The 20,976-nt window shown below is 45.8% G+C and overlaps 1 protein-coding gene across 4 annotated transcripts in view; it reads right to left on the bottom strand.

The window, feature by feature from the left end:
* SLC39A14 (solute carrier family 39 member 14) overlaps positions 1 to 20,976 on the bottom strand; it is a 42,164-nt gene that overhangs the window by 17,465 nt on the left and 3,723 nt on the right. The window contains exon 2 of one of the 4 annotated variants that reach the window (XM_087437287.1): positions 10,978 to 11,062. The exons of 2 other annotated variants lie outside the window; for them this stretch is intronic. The gene's annotated coding sequence lies outside the window, so the exon portion shown is untranslated. Of the gene's footprint in view, positions 1 to 10,977; positions 11,063 to 13,975; positions 14,111 to 20,976 lie in introns of those variants that run through there. One more of the 4 variants, XM_087437289.1, reaches the window with a different exon arrangement.

Here is a 20,976-nt window from a genome sequence, read left to right as displayed (position 1 = left end):
CATGGCTAACTTTACTCTAGGCCTGCAGCACACACATCACTCAAGTCCCTACCACAAGCACACCCGGGGACACTGCAGGCTTTAGGTTCCACACATCGGGCACGCACAGAATTAAGTGATTAAACATCACTCTTCAATGGAATATACTTTGAGTCACACAAATGAATGGATTAGGCATCAGCAAAAATGATGGTTTATAAAAGTGTTACTTTGAGACTGACAACTCTCAAATCTCCACCAAGAACCAAAAGTTACATTATAGTGAGCAGGGTGGACTTAGGCCAAAATGGCTAAACCCCATTGTACAAAGAAAGCTGTTCTCCCCCCAACCACACTGTAATCTGTCTAAGGCAGGGGCTGTGCTGTCAGAACAAAGGGGAGGGGGGCTGCATGGACTCGGAGAAGGAGAGGCCAAGAGATGATGAGCGCGAACCCTGCTAAGCACTGACATTCCCTGATCCGTTGAAGAGAAGCTGGGAACCTTACCCATCTAACAGATGAGGAAACTGGGGTTTGGAGATTAGGAAACACGACCCACAGCGAGCAGGAGAGTAGCAAAGCCAGAAATTGAATTTATCACGAACTGAAGCCAAGCCTGAAGGACACTAAAGTCAGCTCACTCAACCACTGTCCCCACGGTGTGGAGACATAAAAACACAGGCCCTGGGTCCCATGGAGATTCACAAAATCCTGCATGTCTCCAGGCAGATCTTCCCCAATTTCTATCCGCCCCAACCAGCACCCCAAATCCAGGTGCAAGACACCCTGAAGACCTGTGCAAGGGAACCCCCAGGTACCCCTTAGAGGCCAGGCTGTATTACAGGGTTCCTTCTGCAGAATCACATCAACAAAACAAACCATTGTTCCCACTTCAGCTGTGTTTCTCAAATTTATCTGCAGCAACTTCAGAACACTCAGAAACAAACATAAAACTCTTCAACTGTGACACATCTGAGGTAATTTTAGCTTTACCTGGATGGGCATTCACGCTGAGGTAAGCATTTACAAAGTACCTGCTCTTCACCAACCCAGCGGCCCCTCGGCCCACAGCGTGGCCGCTGTGGCAGCCTGCAGCGGGGGGCAGATTCAGCAAGTGGAGCCCTCCTGCCTGGCCAGACACCGGAGACACGGCCCACTCCTGGGGAGTTGGGGAGAGTCTAACGACAACTGGAGGGCAGTAAGAAACCCTGGTCCAGGATCTCGGCATTGTTAAAGACACTTCAAATCCAAGTGACCCTGGCCTTTTGGCCAACACAACAGGGGAGCTTTCTGCTCCAATGGAGATTTGTTTTTTCCTTAGTTATTCTAGGGAAACAAGTTTAGAAAAGATTCTTTGGAGGAAAGAAAGAAGAGAGGAAGAAAACACATATAGCCCTTGGTGCAGCTGGATGGTAAGGCTGGGCAGGGGTCCTCACTGTGGCCCCAGCTGCAGGAGGAAGCCCCTTCTATTAAGGCCATGGAAATTGGTGACTCCCAGTGGGCCATGCCAGTCCTCCCTGGGAGCTGAGCCAGCTGTGCTCCAGGACACCTTTCCGGAGGAGTAAGAAGACCACAAGGGGAGGGATGGAAACAAGCTGAGGGGAGACAATGGCTCAGAGGACCAGGCTCTCCCACTACAGAGAAGCTGGAGTCTCTCCACCCTTTGTTCACTTGGCTCTGGTTCAAAGAAGTAAATTATTTTAGTGTCTTAGGTCTGTCGCCAAGGAGCCAGACCCAACCCTCCCGGGGGATTGAAAGACCTGTGAGAAAGTCAGCAAGAAATGCTTGCTCTCAGACCCTCTGTGGAACTTCCAGTTTCCTTACCATCTTGGAGGCTCCTAAATCAGAATTCTATCTGCCTGTCATCCCTTCACTTGGTCCAGAAGTTTCTCATTGTGGAAGCAGCACTTCTGTACTGTGGACACACTTTACTGTTGGATTTACCATGCTGCATTTCTTCTATGTCCACCTTCCCTCGTAGAGAGGAGCAAACATTTACTTCTCTTTGGGGACAAAGTAGTGACTTGCCATGATGTGAGTAGAACATGCAACAGACACCCCAGGGGCCTGGGAGCTGCTAGGCCTCCAAACATCCACTCCCTTCCCTGGCCACCAGCTGGCCAGGGAGCCCACCGTTCTCACTCTCCGAGTCCTCTGGGCGAGGAAGGAAAAGTGGAGGACTGGATGGTCCAGAGACAGACTTGGCTAAGGCACAACTGCTACCAAGCTGGCTAGTATGCCACAGGAAACCGGCAAAAGACACGTGCTTATAACCCTCCCTACTTACGCCCACTCTATGATGCTCAAAGTCTGGGCTATGTGGGAGCATAACGAATTATGAGGTCAGAACGCTTAAATGCGGGTCTTAGTCAGCTACAGGCTGAGGGGTAGGAATTGGTGTAAAGACAGTCTGAACTGGGTTTTTCCAAAGCACCTTACCTAAAACTGAGAAAAGGCTGATTATCCACACAAAGGATGACCATGGGGGTTAGAAATGTGGATAAGGAATGTGGGTGAGGGGGCAGGGGCAAAACGGGAAGCTATGGTGATAGAAATGATGGCTCCACTGCTGACCGGCCTTAGTGAATCACCTCAAGCTTTCCCCGCAAACTGTCTTCTTCCTACCTGAAATCCAAAGGATGTAAAAAGAGGTATCTAGTTCTCGTATATTCCTCTTGGGGACAGACAGCAGGGGCCTCCGAGGTACCTGTGGTCTCGGTGCATCCTCCAGAGCTGTGAGCATCCAGACGCAACTAACTACTACCAGGGAGCCCCACCCTCCAGGGGGGTTCTCTCGGGTCAACAGCTCACTGCTGCAGAAGACCTTCAAACAACCTGTCTTTCTCCAGTCCCCATCCCCACCCCATTCTAAGGCTGTCACCTGTCGGCTTGGTGGGAATGTCTCCCCAGTGGACACTCTTCACTAAAGGTTAACTGTTGAGGGGTAAACAAATGTCAATGGCTCTGGGTGAGGCAAGGGGACAACATTCCTGAGCCTCAATTAGGAGAGGTATATAAATACCCTGAAACTTGCAGACGAAAGACAAGGCTAGGCCTCAGGGTGGAGGAGGAGTTCTTGAGGAATCAAAACCCCTGGCATAAGGCTAGGCCTCAGGGTGGAGGAGGAGTTCTTGAGGAATCAAAACCCCTGGCATCTGTCTTCCGTCCTGGAGTAACAGGGAAGCGCTGACTCTGGCTTCCTGACACTGGACAGGATGTGAGAAGTCCAATCTGTAGCGACTCTAAGCAACTCACTGACCTCATTAGGTCTGTTTCCTTATTTTGGAAAGAGGAAAATAAGCCCGCAGAGCGTCATGAGTATTAAGAAACATAAAGTATGTTGAAACACTATATAAAAGTAAAGATTTCTGAGTTAAGATGAAAAATTGAAATGGCATCACAATTTTCCTTCCCCTGATAATTAACATTTGAGTAAAAAAATAGTAAAAAGTAAGCAGAAAAAAGAGCCACCAACAGCAACCAAACAAGGATACAGGCATAATCTGATAGAATAACTTCAAAATCAGAGGCAAGGAAAGAAATGCAGGAGGCACCACATGTGGCTCCTCTCCCAGCCCCGGCCCAGCCCTGACGGCCACGGCAACAAGAACAGTACCAGGAGAATCCTCACTACATCTCCCCAAGCCTGGAGAGAGGCCAACTGCTGCCAATTCTTGCTCCCCTCAATTGAGGAGTAGCGGGAAAGGCGCTGGGAAAACAAACCAACAGGTGAAACTGGAACAAGAACAATGGGCTGACTGGGAGGGAAGTCAGGGCTCCAAGGCCACATGCCGACTGAGGAAACCATTCAATTCCAGTGAGCACTCCTCCCCTCCACGCCCAGCAAGTGGCGTGGACCGTGCCAGGGGCCGCCGCCCAAATCCCAGTACAGAGGACAGACCCAGTTCATCCCCAACTCCCGGCTCACTCAGGCAACAGAAACAGGCCGTAACTAGCCACCCCTCACATGGCTGTCGCTGGGGTGGGGAACAAAGCAGCCTCAACGTGGTGGGAAGAAAATCATTGTCTTATTTTAGAGCCAAAAGAACTGCATGCTAGTGTGAACACGATGAAAAGGAACAGCAGGCAAATTGCGCAAAAGACGAAGATGTCAACAGAAAGAAAACCTGCCTCGAGAGAAAGCCGTCCCCCACATCTGCTTCACACTGCAGAAGGACCAGAACACTGACGCGGTAAAGCCAGGCTCAACAGTGAGATCATAAAACAAAACGAAGTGAAAGGAGAGAAAAGAGCAAAACAACATCACTGGAGAACCAATAAGTTATACTGCAATTTAAAGTAGAAATACTGACAAGACAAGGTTCGAGATAACCACGGTGAATGCAGATGGAAAAGACAAAGCAAACAGTAAGAAGACAAAGATACCAACATAGGGATAATTGGTGTTCCTGAAGTAGAGAACCCGAGAACGGACTAGAAGAAATGTTCAAAGATAAGTAACACAAGATTTCCCTGAAATGAAAGGAAAAACAGAATCCGAAGATTGAAATAATACATCGTATTCCACACAAATGTGACGCAGAATGCTCACCACTAAGACGTTGCCTAGTGAAGCTACTGAACCGTAAAAGACTTTTTCAGGCATCCAGAAGAAACATTTTTTCACCAAAATATCTTATAACAAAAATTATGAAACATAATAAAACTTCTTTTAAATTGCAGAAAATTCAGACTACATTCACCTTCCCCATAGCAACATTCAGTATCAGAAGAAAATGCAACAACATTTACACAATTCTGAGAAAGAAAATATGAACCACGAATGTTATTCCCAGCCAAGACGTCACACAGACTTGGTAAAGACAACGGGCAGAAACTCTCAAGCATGAAAGAAGTCGAGACTACAGTCCCTTTCCAGGGGGAAGAAAAATGACATGATAATGAAATGCAGCTAATTAATAGAGAAATAAAGATAAAGAGCTCAGCAACGCAAAACCATGGTAAGGAGACTGATGGTAAGTAATTAAACCCTTCCTATAGGAAATAAAAAACAGTTATTGGGATTATGGTTGACAGAAGCTATAAAATAATGTTATAAAAAGCTATAAAAAATGTTATAAAAATGGACAAATAACACAATCAAGAGATGGGAAGAAAGGAGATGAGAAAAAATGTGAAAATGCTCATGTCCTCATTTTTCACAGCAAAGAGTCAGTAAATACTGTCTAAAACAGAAACAAGTAATTATAAATATGACCCAAACTTTTTTTTTTAACCTTTTGGGGTCTTTTAGGACATAATTTCTTGTGAAAAATACATTTCTTTAAAGCTTAATAATTCTTTTAATTTTACTACAGTTTCTTCTGTTACATTCAGGGAAATTTTAATACTTTTTTATAGGAATATTTATATCCATTTATCTGTGAGTATGCCTGGAAAATTATCTGGAATAATGTTCACCTAATATTAATGATGACTATTTGTAGTGTTCTTTTTATTTGTTTGTTTTTAACTTCAACTCACTGATGTCCCAATGGGTCGTGGGGATACAGCAATATAAGAAAACATGGGTGATTTTTTTTATAATTAATTAAGGAGTCAGAACTTTCTAAGTACAGTCATGTGCTGCATAACGACGTTTCAGTCAACCACAGACAACATACACAATGTTGGTCCCATGAGATTAACACCATAGAGCCTAGGTGTGTAGTAGGCTATACTGCCGAGGTCTATGTAAGTGCATTCTATGAATACAACAACGAAATCACCTGATGACACGTTTCTCAGAACGTATCCCTGTCGTTAAGCGACCCATGACTCAGGGCACGAAATCTAGAACCCGTAAAAGCAATATTTAATACATTAGACTATGAAAACTGCCAAGGGTTCTACAAACAATTAGTATACTCCCAATATTTATGGTCAAATTAATAATGATGCAATCATTTGTGCAAGTCCCAACAGACCCAGTTAGAACACCAGCAGACTCACAGCTTGGTACTTAAGTAAATACTGTCCTACAGGCTCTCTTGAGTTCAAAGAGTTTTGAGAAAATCTACCCAGCCTGTGGTCCTCCCCACCCACCAAATGAACACTGTCCAAGAGGCCACTCTCCTCGCAGACAAGCTGAAAGCCCCTCTCAAGTACAGTGCAAATATTACAGCTTGAAAGCCAGCCGGCTTTGCCCAGGAGGCCCAGGACTCAATCGGCCCATTCTTGCCTCTTTCAGCCCTCCCACCTAACCACTCTCCTACAAACCCTAAAAAGATGTGTTTTCTTCTTCCAGTTCCCACCCCAGAACTTTAGCCTCAAGTTTGGCTCAACCAAAGGCCACCCAGGGGAGGCTATTTCCACAGACAGTGCAGGAGGGCTGCCAGCGGGGAGGGGGACGGGGTACCTGGAGGCAGCAGCCCACTTACTCTCCCTGTGAAACCTCACGTTGCTGGGAGAGGTGGGGTGGGAAAACTACAAAAAAAAAAAAAAGTAGTGGTGACCCAGAAGCAGGAACAAAATTAGAACCAGCAGCCTGCTGTTCATCGACCAATATTTACTGAGCCCCCATTGTGTGTGTCAGTGCCTGTGGGAGGGAGGTTGGGAAGAGCAGAGACTGGTGTCAGGGCCCTGGGCAGCCAGCACAGCCGGCTGCTGCGGATGGCTGATTTAGCCACACGCTGAGCCCTGAGCAAGGGTAATGACAGCCGGGCCCCAAGGCGTGGATCAGCAGGGGAGAGAGGGAATGCCTTTGCCAAGCTCCACCATTCCAGCCGGAGTCCAAAACTAACTAACTGAGTCAGGCACCGTGTTGAGCAGCAGCCAGCCAGGGCTTCCCCACCCAGAACCCCCCAGGGCAAGAGTCACCTCTGTTCTCATCATTCACCCATCAACATTTCCCAGACAGGCAATTGCAAAATTCTGACCTATTGTCCCTCTAAGTCCACTCCTGTTTGTCAGACCACGGGGCCCGGCATGTGGCTTAGGAAATATGGTACTCACATCCACCACTTACGTCACACAGTTGAAGCAAAACTCCCGGACTTGTTATTCAGGGTCAAATAAATAAGTAAAATGTATGATCTAGTGGCTAAATCATAAGACAGCATCACAAGCTGGGTTAAAATTTGGGGTTCAAATTTGGGGCCTGCCATTAACTTACCATGTGCCCCTCACACAATTAAGCTGTGACAAGTCCAACCTCACAGGGGCACTCTGATAAATGCGAGACAGCTTCAAGGTCATAGCACAGCGTGCACTGCAGGTCTGTGCCTTCTGCCCCCTGCCCTCCCAGCTCTCAGGCCAATCCCCTCACATAGACCTGAATCCTGCCTATTCTCAGAGGGTAGCTCAATTACCTCTTCTTCCAGGGAGTTTTCTTGGACCACTCTTTTCCAACTATTTTAAACTCCTAACTACCTGGTCTCCCAGGGAGCCTTCCCAACAGGTTTTGTTCCTTGAAGGCAAGGAGGGCCCTCCCCATAACACAGTGCCTGGACCAGTGCTGGGCACACAAAGGGGGAGAAGCAGAGAATTTCTGCTGGAAGGTGCGAAGTCCAACCTCCCTTCTAACTGAGGTCTGTCTGCATGGCCCCTCCAGCTTGAAGAGGAACAGGCTGCTCAGGGCATCCCTTCATAGACATTCTACCCCCGCAAGGCCTTCAGACATTATCTCAAGTCAGCTGTCACGACTGCTTATTACTCTCGTCTTCTCTAGACTAAACAATCCCAGTTCCTTCAATTTCGTTTATATTCACTGACCTGGAAGCTAACTACACCTACTGGACTTTTAAAAACTCAGTCCACAAGTCAAATAGTCAACAAATATTCACTGCCTGCCACTTTCATACCGGGAATAATGCTGGGTACTGGGGATGCCCGTACCCACCCTGACAGAGCCTTTCGGGAAAGCAAACACTTCAACATGTAACTTAGCAGGAACGATGATGACAAGGGTTATGTGTTGACCAGGGTTCAGTTAGGACATTTAAGCACAAAGGGATTTTGTACAACATATTAAATGGCTGAGAGAATCATAGGAAGAGCTGAAGAAAGAGACTCTAGACTGAGCCTCTAGGAGCTACTCCCAAAATCACAGTGCAGAGCCAGACTGCCAAGGAGCTGCTGCCCCTGCCACCATCAGGTACCTATGGCATAAAGAAGCCGCCTGCTCCAGAATCATGCCACCCCTGCCATGATCCATAGCAGCAAACTGGATGTCCTGGGGTCCCTCCTAAGGAAGACTGGATCGAGTGCAGCTAATTGGCAGTATCCAAGTCACACTGGGAATTTTAGTGCAAGGATGTCTGAAAAGTATAGTCTTTGATTCTCCACTTTTAGTAGGTTGGATCATAATTTATTATCCAAGGCAGTACACGTGACAGTGAACGGAGTTGCTGTTAATAAACACACCAGGATGACAGGAGTAAACCACACGGTTACTCAGTGTGGATGCCTGGTGAACAAGTCAACCCACACCACACACCGCAGGCCATGACAAGGCAAAGGACAGGACATTATGGAGCAGGGCAGTGAAATCTAGTTTCATGGGTCAGGGATCCCTCCAAAAACAAACCTTATTTTAGCTGAGACCTGAAGGGAGTGTAAAAGTGGGCCAGGTGAAGGTGAATGGGGTGGAATGTTCCAGGAAGATGCAGCTGTGTTTGGAAAGAGTCAGAGAAGATGGCGCATCCAAGAACGTAAGAGTCCAGTGTGGCCGGGGTATATATAAGAGGATGTGGTAGGGGCCAGGGCAGGGACAAGCGTGTAAGCTAAGTTAAGGTGGCTGGACTTCATCTGGAGGGCAGTGGGGACCATTTTCGATAAAGATATGATCAGATTTGTGTTTAGTGTGCCAGTCTGGCTGCAGTGTGGAAAGTGGACTCAACGTGGGCAAGAGCAGAAGCCAGGAGACCAGGTAGGAGGCTCTCTGGCATCCAGATGGGAGAACACAGCACCCAGTTTGGTCTAAAGAGCAAGGCTTCCTTCTCCCAGCTTCAACTCAGCCTGGGGTGCCTCCTCTGCCCCTTGGGGCTGCTGGCCTCGTAGTTTTCCATTAAAGAACTGAATAGGCTCCTCTTTAGCAGCTACAAGGAGAGAAACAAGCCACATCACTGACCTCCCAACCAAAGTATCAAAAGGAGTTCAAAAAGAGCAGCCGTACTCCCATCACTTCCTAAATCAGGCTGACACAAGTCTGCTCAGCTCTTGCTAGAGCAGGAGGGCCCTTTACAAATGCCAACTCCAACTCCCTCGCAGCAACACTCTGGTCAGAATTCGCCACTCTGGGCCTCTCACAAGAAGTCTCTCATGCTCCCTTCTTCCCAAAATGGGTAAGAAGAGTCGTCTGAGCCCCACGCTCACTCCGGGAGATCAGGTGGGCCTTTCCCAGACAGTGGGCCTTTATAAGACACTGAGCTACAGTGGGCTGAGGCATGCTTGCTTTTCCTGGGGCAGTGGACCTCTACTAAAAGCCAGGCCCTAGGGCAGCTCCACTGCTCTGCCTGCAGCAAAGACTCTATTCGCCCCGTGGCCAGTCCACCCATTTCCTCCCTGTGTCCACCTGCAGCACTATCTCCTGCTTTACACCCCTCCCATACTTAAGGCAGCTCAAGCCCTCCACTCCTCCTCAAAGACTCTGACTACGCCAATCTCTACAGCTGAGATGCTGAATTGTATGTGATAATTTCTCTAGGAAAGCGGTCCTCAGTGTGGTCCCTGGACCAGCAGCATCACCATCACCCAGGAACTTGTTGGAAGTGCCAATTCTCAGCCCCACTCCCACCTACTGAATCAGAAACTCTGGGCTGGGGCCCAGCAAGCTGTTTCAGAAGCCCTCCAGGTGATCATGATGCCCACTAAAGTCTGAGGACCACTGCTCTGAGGAAGATCCAGAGCTTGTCAGATTTTCAGATTTCTTCACCCGAGTAGGCAAGAACGGCTGCTGTCCAGCGGCGGCCCTTCCCTCTCCGCAGTTACTGCGCACGAGCACATGACCAGGGAGGTCCCCAGTAGAAAGCACAGGCTGCATCTTGGGTCTTAGATTTCTCAATGACCATAAATATTTATCAGCAGAGTAATAATGAGTAATAAATTGGAAAATGAGTAATAAATTGGGAAAAAGGAAAAAAAACCCCATATTTCCAAATCAGAGTGAGAAAAGTGGCAAGAAAGGGAAGGAGATTGAGTAACCACATTTCTGAATCATAATTCCTCCATGTCCCCTCCCACCGTCTCAGTCTTCTGCATGGCTCCTTTTCTGGGCCAAGGTCAGGGGCAGTTACCATCTGACAACTGAGGCGAGAGGCCTTCCCAGCCTCTGCTTCCTCACTGTGGGCCTCGCCACATGAGCGGAGCGCCCCTCTTCCTAAGATTTCTGAAGAGAAACCACTGCAGCCCATGGCCGCCTGCCGTTCACTTACCCCCACTCCGCCCCACCGACTCTAACCCACCCTGCCCCACTTGGATAATATTAGTCTCTTGCTAAAATACACACCTTCCATCACTGCCTGCCACCCAACAGCAAAGTTCAGTCCCTCTGCCTGGTAGTCAAGGGTCCCTCAACTAGGCCCCTATCACCTTTCACCCTCCCCTGCTATTACTCTCTTGCCTCGACCCTGGGCTCCATCCAGAATGCCACCCCCCACCCCTGCCCGTCTCCACACCCACCCACAGGGCTAGGAAGTCTGATTAACATCTGTCAGAAAGCTGAACGTAGTGTGCACGTGTTCCAAGTACTCTCTCTAGAAGGTGTGACGGGCTTGGATGTTAAACAAACAAACAAACAATGAACTGCAGGAAAAAGCACCATCTCTGATCCACCCCAAATCCTCCCACATGAGTCCCACCCCACCTGGGAAGCATTCTCACCTCCCTCTGAATCCTACCCCTCTTTGTCTCCATGTAGACTGTCTTGGAATGACAGTTCTAACACTTCCAGTTAACTTTCTTGGTTATTTTGTTAACAATCCTAGGAGGCTGCTAGGATAGAAATTAGTACTTGCTGCAGGAATATGTAAATACAAATGCATATGTAAACAGACATACCTCACTCTCCAGAGACTACTGAAGATGCATTATTTAAGGCCATGGGGTCAAGGGCAGGAGCGGAAGCGTCTTCTCAAAGCTCCCTCTGTCAAAGGAGGGAAGGAGAGCATGAAGACCCTGGCCCTTTGCCCTCCTGATTCTTGCACCTCTGCCCAGGCCAGAGCTCTAGCGAGAGGCTGTCAAGAGCACACAGACGGATTCCAGAGCAGAGGCAACCAAGTTTCTGGCTCCTCTCACACTCAGATACAGATCAGGGCCAGCAAAAGACCCACATGGGCAAAGCTCTCCTTCCTCAGGTGAAAATATCCCTCAAGGCTGTGGGTACAGCAGTGTCTCCAGACAACACGGTGGTGCAAGAGAAGTGACTTCCCTAACAACACAACTACTTACGCATGTGTTCCCACTCCCCTCCTGCCTACTAACAAGGATCAACATTCTAAGCAAACTTAAGAGACTTACCCTCTCCGGCCAACCCCAAGGGGCAAGTGGACTGCCATCTGAAAGGGGCTCTGATCTTAGCTGGCAACCCAGACATGCTCTAGTTTGGGTGATTTTCACCTCCAAACAGAGAGGAAAAAAAAAAAGAGAGATGGATATAAGAATTCTTAGGGCAGAACAATTCACAGTAACAAAAACCATGGAGGCAACCCAGAAGCCCATCAGCAGATGAGTGGATGAATAAACCAACAGATTCTCACAAGGAAACAGTACACAACAAAGTGAATGAACTATAGCAACAGTAACACTGAGTGTACATTACACGTTTTTACTCACAGCTGCCTTCTGAATGCTACTCGTTGTTCAAGCTCTCTCCTCCAGGAGGAATCAGAAGGAGTGTCTGAGCCTGAAGACACTACGCTGTGACGCACTGAGAAGAGCCTATTCCAGTTCTCCTCGTACAGCCAAGGGAGCACAGGGAATTTGAGCAGAGGAAATGTTGAAATGCTAGTTGAAATAAAATACTGAAATAATCGAATTTCTTAACCGCCCTTTCAGCTTCCACCTCCATACTATCAGAGTCCTTTCTCTCTTTTTCAAGTATATTATACACATATACAGTGCCCAAATCTTAAGTGTACAGCTCAATGAAAGTGTCATCCTTTTAAAGTACATATCTGATCATAGCACTTTGCTTTAAATCCTCCCACGGCTTCCCAGTACCAGGGGAATAAAATCTAAACCCTTTTTCCTGGCCTATAAGTACTGTCATCTGGCTCCTGCCGACCACTGACCTTATTACTGAGCCCTCTCACTCACTAGGATCCAGCCACCCTGGTGTTCTTTCTGTCCCTTTAACATATCAAGGCCATTCTGATCTCAAGACCTTTGCACTTGCTGTTCCCTCTGTCTAGAATGCTCTTCTAGATCTTCTTATCAGGTCTCAGTTCAGCTGTCACCTCCTCAAAGTGGAGGGCTACCTGGTTAAAAAAATTTCTTAAAGCCCACTCCCAGTCATTCAGGATCTCAACACCTTATTTTCTTCTTAACATATATCACTATCTATAATAGTCTCCTTGGATTTGTTTTGTCTACATATTTATTACGTCTCCTCCCACTAGACTGTAAACTCCACAATGGTGGAGACTCTGGGCCTGTGTTCTTCCCAGAGCCTGGAGTGAGCGCCTGGCATAGAGTCAGCCCCAAAGACCATTTGCTGAATGCATGTGGTAATTTCCCACTGCCCATTTCACAGGGCCATGCAGTTTAGAATTTCATTGTTCTCTGGTCTGTGTCTCTGGGTAAACCCCAGTTGACCTATTAGCAACCTTAAGGGGTGGGACCCCTTCTCTTGCAGCTTCAGGAGAGCTGAAGACCCCCAGAGAGCCAGAGAAGTTTGTCAGGAGTTGGAATATAAAACATAATGGAGAAAAATTAAAAAAAAAACACAACGTGGTAGGGGAGGGGAGATCCAGAAGGAAGGTGGTGGGAGAGAGGCAGGCCCAGGCAGGCAGCCTCCCTTTCCTACAACCCCAAAAACAAACATGCTGAGGATGGGCAACCATCTGATAATCCTGCAGAAAATAACATGTTAACTTTTCCCCGTGGCAGGGGAAGAAAAGGAAAGGAAACCCCACAGTTAGGGGCTGTTTCTAGAATTTCTCAGCTGCTCATGGAAACTCCGAGTCTCGGTCCCATTGTACACAGCCTCCCTCAATGCACCAACTGCACACATCCTCAAATTTGGGGGGAGGGGTGCACGAGCGGCTGCCAAGAAGAGGCAGTGGTGTGAGGAAAGCCAAGGTCACAGGCACAGCCTGGCCAGCAGAGCTATGCACATACCACAGTTCACCCACAGTCAAGGCCTCTGCTGTGGGAGGTACCTCCAGTGTCTGCTGGATGTCGGGGGCAGCTGAGGAGGAAGGAGCAGGAGCAGGGGCTGAACCTCTGTTCCTCAGACTGGTCAGGCTGCCCCAAAGACCACTTTGGCAAGTGGCCCCAGTCTGGGGGAGTGGGTGACTCTGTACTTTTTGCACCTTTCTGGGAAAGATGATGAGAACCGTCGTGGCTTACTGCCCCTGGAAACTACCCAGGGACTTGGTATCCTGAGAACTGGCCTGGCCTCTCACATGGAAAGTCTCCAACATTGGGGAAACGGTCAGCACTGAAATATGTATATGCCAATCAATGTCAGATAAGCCTGGGACAGCAGAGCTCAGGACACGCCATCAGTGAGCAGGGGGAGAGGAGAGAGGCAGGAAGGGACTCCATCCAGGGCCTTACACCTCTGGCTCACCTCCTGGTAGGAGAAGCAAGGCCGGCTTCCCTCAGGCCAACATGGCTCCACCTCGCCCCAACTCTGTGCTCTAAGAAAAAGAGCGCCCTGGAGGCTGGCCGAGAGCCCTCTAGGTTCCAGGAAAGGATGAGAGTACCTAACAGTTCAGCCTGTCCTCGTGATTTACAGGGCTCTCTTGACCAGCAGGACACACAGATACCCCACCTTCTTTCTCCCACACAAATCAACCTTCCAGGCTTCTGGTAAAAGTAGTGAGAAAAATACCGTGGGTTCCAGTCTGCTGTCCTCCCTCTCCCTTCGGGAGAACAGCCCAGCAATCCTGGGGAGGGGCTGTTGGGAAGGAGAGCGAAAAGCCTTCAGGTGAGCTGGCTGCCTCCTCACTAATGACTGGAGGAGATCCTGCTAGAAGAAAAGGAATCAGTGAGAGCCAGGAGCAAGTTGGCTAGGGGCCAGTCCCTGCCCCCAGGGCAGCAGTCAACAAATATTTAAGAACTTACTACACAATTTGCTACACTACCCTTCTGAAGATTTAACTGATTTAATACTCCTACTATCTGCCTGTTTCACAAGATTCTCACCAACGTGGAGTATTAAAATAGTATTCCATCTTTGCCAAATAGGTTAAAAATCATTCTTCTAACTCTTTTAATGTGCATTGCTTTGATTACCAGTGTAGCTAAACACATTTCCAGGTTTACTAACATTTGTATTCTTCTTTCACAAATTGCCTGTTATTTTCCTTTGCCCATTTTTGCTGACATACATTCATCTTTTTTCTTATTGGTGTATGTAAGAGTTCATGTTATGGTAAAAATATTGACCTTTTGTCACATGTTACAAATATCTTCCTCATAAATTATTTGCCTTTTAATTTTGTTAAGTGGTATTATTGACAAAAATTTTAAATAGAGTTAAAGTAAATATATCACACTTTTCCTTTAAGGTTTCTGCTTTTAGTAGTAGCATGCTTGGAAAATCCTTTCTCACCCTGAAATTATAGAAATATACATCTATATTTTCTTGCATTTAGGAAATTTAAATCTCTAATTCATCTAGAATTTAATACGGCAGTGTGAGAAAGAGAATCTAACCCCTTTTTAATAGTTAGCCATATAGCCAATTATCTCAATATTGCTTAATTAACAGTCTATTTTCCTTGTAAACCTTAACTGTAGAGTCTATAAAAGGTAAGAAGCAGAGGTAAAGGCAAATATACCCTTTGCACTGAGAGGTCACAGGTGGCTGTTCCAGCACAGCTGTGGGTGCCATCTCATTCTTTTCCTCCTCCCTCCTCAGAGCTACAGGCTGGCAAGTGACAATCCTGAGAACAAAGTCCCACGTGTGAAGGGTGGCAGAGCAGAAAGATACTCTGGGAGAAGAGAGCCTGGGTTCCTACACGCGTCACCGAGCAGGACCATGGGCCTCGCACGGCTAATCGCCGGATGCTAGCTGCCAAATCAGCATTGGCTGCGCGTCTCAACACCCTGTAACTCATCCACGATCCTTTCTTCCTTAATTTTATAATAATAATTGCTAGGATTTATTGCTGTCTGCTAGGCACTGTGCTAAGCAATCTGTTTTCATTATCTCATTTAATCTTCTCAACAACCTCAATTAAGATAGATTCTACAGTTCTCCCCTAATTATAAGTATCAATGATAGCTTTTCAGAGCAGAAAAAGACACCACATTAAATGTACACATCAGTGAGACACCTCCCTATTTCAGAAATATTAAAACAAACAAAAAAAGCAACGTAAAGTTGAGGAAATGTGGTATCACCCCCATTTTACAGATGAGGATACTGAGGCTAAAAGTTGCTCAAAATCACACAGCTAGTAAGAAATAATATCATTATTCTTTGCTAAATTCCTACACATATTGAGGTGTACATTTGGACACTTCTATTTTGTTCCATTTATCTATCCTGTGCCAATGTCACATTTTATTTTTTCTTTATTATTATTTTTTCTGGTAAAGCAAGTCCAATTTCACTACTTTCTTTTTAAAATTGTTTTTGGCTATTCTTTAAACAAAACAGACAAAAATCCCTACATTCTTGGGATGTTGCCTGCGTTCTTGCAGAGCTCATAACAGTGAAAAATTGCAAGCAATCTAAATGGATAACAAAAGGGGATTACTAAAGCAAGGTAATCCATGTAACAAAATATGTACCACTCCAGTCCAGAGATTGAACATGTATTACTTTAAGAAGAAAGTTAATTTTATTTTTTTGTGTGTGAGGAAGATCAGCCCTGTGCTAACATCTGCCAATCCTCCTCTTTTTGCTGAGGAAGACTGGCCCTGAGCTAACATCCGTGCCCATCTTCCTCCACTTTATATGGGACGCTGCCACAGCATGGCAAGCGGTGCGTCGGTGCGCGCCCGGGATCCGAACCGGCAAACCACGGGCCGCCGCAGCGGAGCGCACGCACTTAACTGCTTGTGCCACTGGGCCGGCCCCAAGAAGAAAGTTAATTTTAGAGTCCAATTAGGAAATGGGAAAGGCTTAATGATGACCAAGTGGGAAGGCTTTCCCTCTCCCTTTTTAAATCTCCACTTAGAATCTGGTGGTGGATTCCAGTCCTAACCTGCCCTGGGCTGGACTCTATCTGTGCATGGTTCCCTGCTGCCCAATGAGCAGGGCCTCACCTCAGTTCTCTTGAATCAGAGCTTTCTGGGTGAGGTCCAGGCATCTGTACATCTAGTTCTGACAGATCAACCTCACTCTCGTCTGGGGCATGGTTCTGACATTTCAGGACTGCTGGAGTAGACATGGACAAGCTACTGACATTCTGTGATTTATTTAAACTCTTTGAAGTCAGTTCCCCCACTCTGCCAAATGGGTACCACAATCTCTGCCCTGCCAATCCTACAGGGAAACTAACACTCAATCAGGCTCCTTGAACAGAGGCAAATTGTTGGCATTGCAGTGTCTGGATCCCTCTAAGGCCAGCTTTATAATTTATACCCACTTGGTTCTCAGATCTATGTCAACATGAGGGGAGCAGGAGCCTGTGGCTGGGCCCTTGCCTCAACTGTGAGGCCTGCTTTCTGTCTTAGGTCTAAAAAGAAATCTCCCTTTTTTTTTGCAGCTCTGTGCACCAGAGTTTGCAAAGGACATTTTCCCCTATCGTGAGTGTACTGGGTTGAATAATATCCCCCCAAATCCATGTCTACCCCAAAACCTCAGAATGTAACCTTATTTAGAAATAGGGTCTAGGGCCGGCCCCGTGGCTTAGTGGTTAAGTGCATGCGCTCCGCTACTGGCGGCCCAGGTTCAGATCCCGGGCGCGCACCGACGCACTGCTTCTCCGGCCACGCTGAGGCCGCGTCCCACATACAGCAACTAGAAGGATGTGCAACTATGACATACAACTATCTACTGGGGCTTTGGGGGAAAAAAAGGAGGAGGATTGGCAACAGATGTTAGCTCAGAGCTGGTCTTCCTCAGCAAAAAGAGGATTAGCACGGATGTTAGCTCAGGGCTGATCTTCCTCACAAAAAAAAAAAAAAAGAAAAAGAAATAGGGTCTTTGCAGATATAACTATTTAAGGATCTTAGATTAAATCATCTAAGATCTGGACTTAGGGTGGGCCCTAAATTCAATGATTCATATCTTTACAAGATCAGGGACAGGGAGATTTGGACACAGAGACACACAGGAGAAGGCCATGTGAAGATGAGGCAGAGATCTGACTGATGCTGCCACAGGGGAAGAAACAGCTGGAGCCGCCAGAAGCTGGAAGAGGCCACGGAGGATTCTCCTCTAGAGCCTTCAGAGGGAATGTGGCCCTTCTGACACCTGGATTTCAAACTTCTGGCCTCCAGAACTGTGAGAGAATAAATTTCTGTTGTTTTAAGCCACCAAGTTTGTGGTAATCTGTTAGGGCAGCCATAGGAAACTAACACTTGAGGCTGGAAATTAAGGCCTGATCCCTTTTCTCTAAGGCTCTGGTTGCTATGATTGGCAGAATTCTCATATGACCCCCAAAGACCCTTGCCCTTGTGTGGGCAGGACCTGTAAATATAAGATATCACTCCTGTTATTATGTTAACATTACCCAGCAAAAGAGATTTTGCTGGTGTTAGTTGACCTTTAGTTAGGGAAATTACTCTGTATGGGCCGGAACTTATCAGGTGAGCCTTTAAAAGGCTAGGCTCCTCCTGGCAAAGAGGATTTGAAGCATGCGAAGGATTCAACATGGGAGGGAGGGTGACTTTCCCAGTGTGGAGTCCAGTAGACACCAATTTAACCAAGCGACCCAGGAAAACATCAGCAGTAATGAGATATGGCAATATCATGAATGCCTTGATATGATGCCCTGAAAAGGATGAAACGACATTTTTGTGATATGCTTGCCCAAAATGTATGACCTCATTCTAAGAAAGACAGAGGAACTGATACAGACTAGAGGAAACCAAAGAGAAGTAACAACTAAAAGCAATGTGGGATCGCAGAAGAATATTGGTGAAACTTAAATAAGGCCTATAAGTTTAGCTAATATCGTGCCAATGCTGATTTCCTGTTCTTGATAATTGTACTATGGGGAGAGGGATATAAAAGAACTCTGCTATATTTTTTGCAACTTTTCTTTAAGTCTAAAATTAGTTCAAAATAGAAACTTTAAAATAAAAAGAAATAGCTGAGTAAATTAACAGAGGTTGCCTCAAGGCCGCAGGATTACAGACTTTCCCTCCCATACTTCTTCACACTTTTCTTTACAATAAGCACGCATTACTTTTGATAATCAGAGGCAAGAGGTTGGAATAAGTGAACTGGTGCAAAGGATGCAGGTTTGGGGGCCATGCAGTTATTCGAGATAAGGGCAGGCTGGACCCCAAGACAGAGGGCTGCTGAAACAACAGTCTTTGATATGCAAACAGCTAAGAGTTCTCAGAGAATATCAGTACCTTTGACCCCAGAACCCTTCAAAATTCCAGGTCCCAACCTAAATTTCTAACGTCACTTGCTCTTCCCTCTAGCAGCCACTCTGGCCTACGTCAACCACCCCTGCCCCAGGAACATACATCTTTGTGCCACTATTCACACAACTCTCCTTGCCAGGACCCCTATCCTTTTCTCCTTTCTTCCCAGCTTTCAAAACTTGGCTCAATTCCAACTCTAGGAAGCCTTCCCAGGCCATTCCTGCCCCCAATCGCCTCATGTTCCTCCAGCCTCCTTAAGTGTCTCTTGTCTATTCCACTCAGTGGAGCTTAACAAACGTCACAAGATAGCATGTAACTTTCCACGCGTACTCAGATCATCCCCACACATATTGCACAAGCACCTTGGGAACAGAGATGGTGTTTTGCCTGTCTGGATGGAGTGGAAGCTCTCTTAGCTGAGCTCCACTGGCTTGGCCAATCGCCTCCATTCCTTCTGCACATGCCTGCAGCAAACAGGCCACTCCACTGTCGCCAGTCAAGGATTCATTTACCAAGAGTCTGTGTGCTATTCCCAAATCTCTTTATGCCAGTTCTGTTTTTTATGATTATAATTTAATTAAATAGTAATTGAAATATAAATGCAGAAAGAAAAAGTTTCGATTTCGACAAAAATTAAACTAAGTGATCTAGAACAGCAATTCTGAAACTGTGGTCTTAGATGACACCTGGGGTCACTGAGGCCATTTCAGGAGGTCTGTAAAGTAAAAACTATTTTTATTATAATATTAAGATGTTAAAAGCTTTTTCTCTCTCCTTTTTCAGAGGCTACATGAAGTGTGATGAATGTGTGCCTAGTGTAGTCTTGAGTTTTCTTGAAATTTCTAAGGTAGAAGTTTAGGGTATAAATATGTGTTTTCAGAGATTAACTCAGTTTGTTCTCAGGACTTCAACTAAGTATTTACCAGCAAACTTATGTTATATCTATTATAATCTCTGTTATTTCATTATCATCTAAAAAATCATTTTGAAATCCTGAATATCTGTAAACATGTAAAAACCATGCCATTCTTTCCTCTACTTTAATTTTTGAAAACATATTTTTCATAAAAATATGCCTTTTATGTTAACATGTAATGACCTTATTTTTATTATATAAAACGAATGAATAAATAACTATTTTGAAATTCATTTTCTTTCTTTCTTTCTTTTTTTTTTTGGTGAAGAAGCTTACTGCTGAGCTAACATCTGTGCCAATCTTCCTCTATTATTTCTATGTAGGATGCTGCCACAGCATGGCTTGAAGGGCAGTGTGTAGGGCTATGCCCAGGATTTGAACCTGCGAACCCTGGGCCGCCAAAGTGGAGCTCATGAACTTAACCACTGTGCCACCTGGCCAGTCCCTTGTTTTAATTCTTAACACGGTAAATATCAATAGATATAGCCACATAAACAAAAGACAATATTAAGAAACCTAGGATCAAAGGGTGTGGGAATTGCTCACCCAGAAAGATGTGTTACAAATGGAAAAAAAAAAGATTCAATTAGATGTGTGCAATAAAAAAGGATTCCGCATGTGGACTTGTTTGCAAATATTTTTTAAATTCTCGCCTTTTTTTTTTTTTAATGAAAACTAATTAACAGATGTACATAGCCTTTTACCCAGCAATCCCACTGCAGACAATTTCTTCTAGTCATACTTGCACAGGTAGGAAACGCCATTTGTAAAACATTACTCATCGCAGCATTGTACATAATGGCAAAATACTAGAAACAACCCACATCAGGGAGAGGGAGGCAACGTACACTGGCTGAACAATTATTGTACGTCCATATTCCGGAATGATATGCAGCTACAATAAACGAATGATAACAAGAACACAATGTTTCTAAATGCTAACTTGTCGCATTTGTAAAAAAGGGGGACAGGAGCCAGATGTGTCACTGAACACAGGGTTTGTGTTTCCGTGTGTATTTGTTGCTTTTTTAACTGTTGTTTTTATCCTTTTGATTTTTGAACTATGTGAATATATAGCCAAGTGGAAAAAATTTAATAAAATAAAGGAAAAGAGAAATCACAGGTGATACACATAGGTGTGATTTTTATATATAAACATTTTGCAAGTCTAATTAGGGGACCTAGAGACCCAAAGAAAAGACCTCAGCCCTAAATCAAAATTTTGGCATATAAATTTCACTCCCTTTTTTTTTTTTAATCTTTTTTTGTGAGGTAAATTAGCTCTGAGCTAACATCTGTCGCCAATCCTCCTCTTTTTTTTTTTTTTTTTTTTTGCTGAGGAAGACTGGCCCTGGGCTAACATCCGTGCCCATCTTCCTCTACTTTATATAGGACGCTGCCACAGCATGACTTGACGAGTG

Source organism: Ceratotherium simum, chromosome 12 (assembly GCF_057802395.1).
Source record: "Ceratotherium simum simum isolate JZ-2026a chromosome 12, ASM5780239v1, whole genome shotgun sequence".
In the NCBI taxonomy this organism is placed as follows: Eukaryota; Metazoa; Chordata; class Mammalia; order Perissodactyla; family Rhinocerotidae; genus Ceratotherium; species Ceratotherium simum.
Note: the sequence above shows the minus strand (reverse complement) of the source record. Positions and strands in the feature narration are given on the sequence as shown.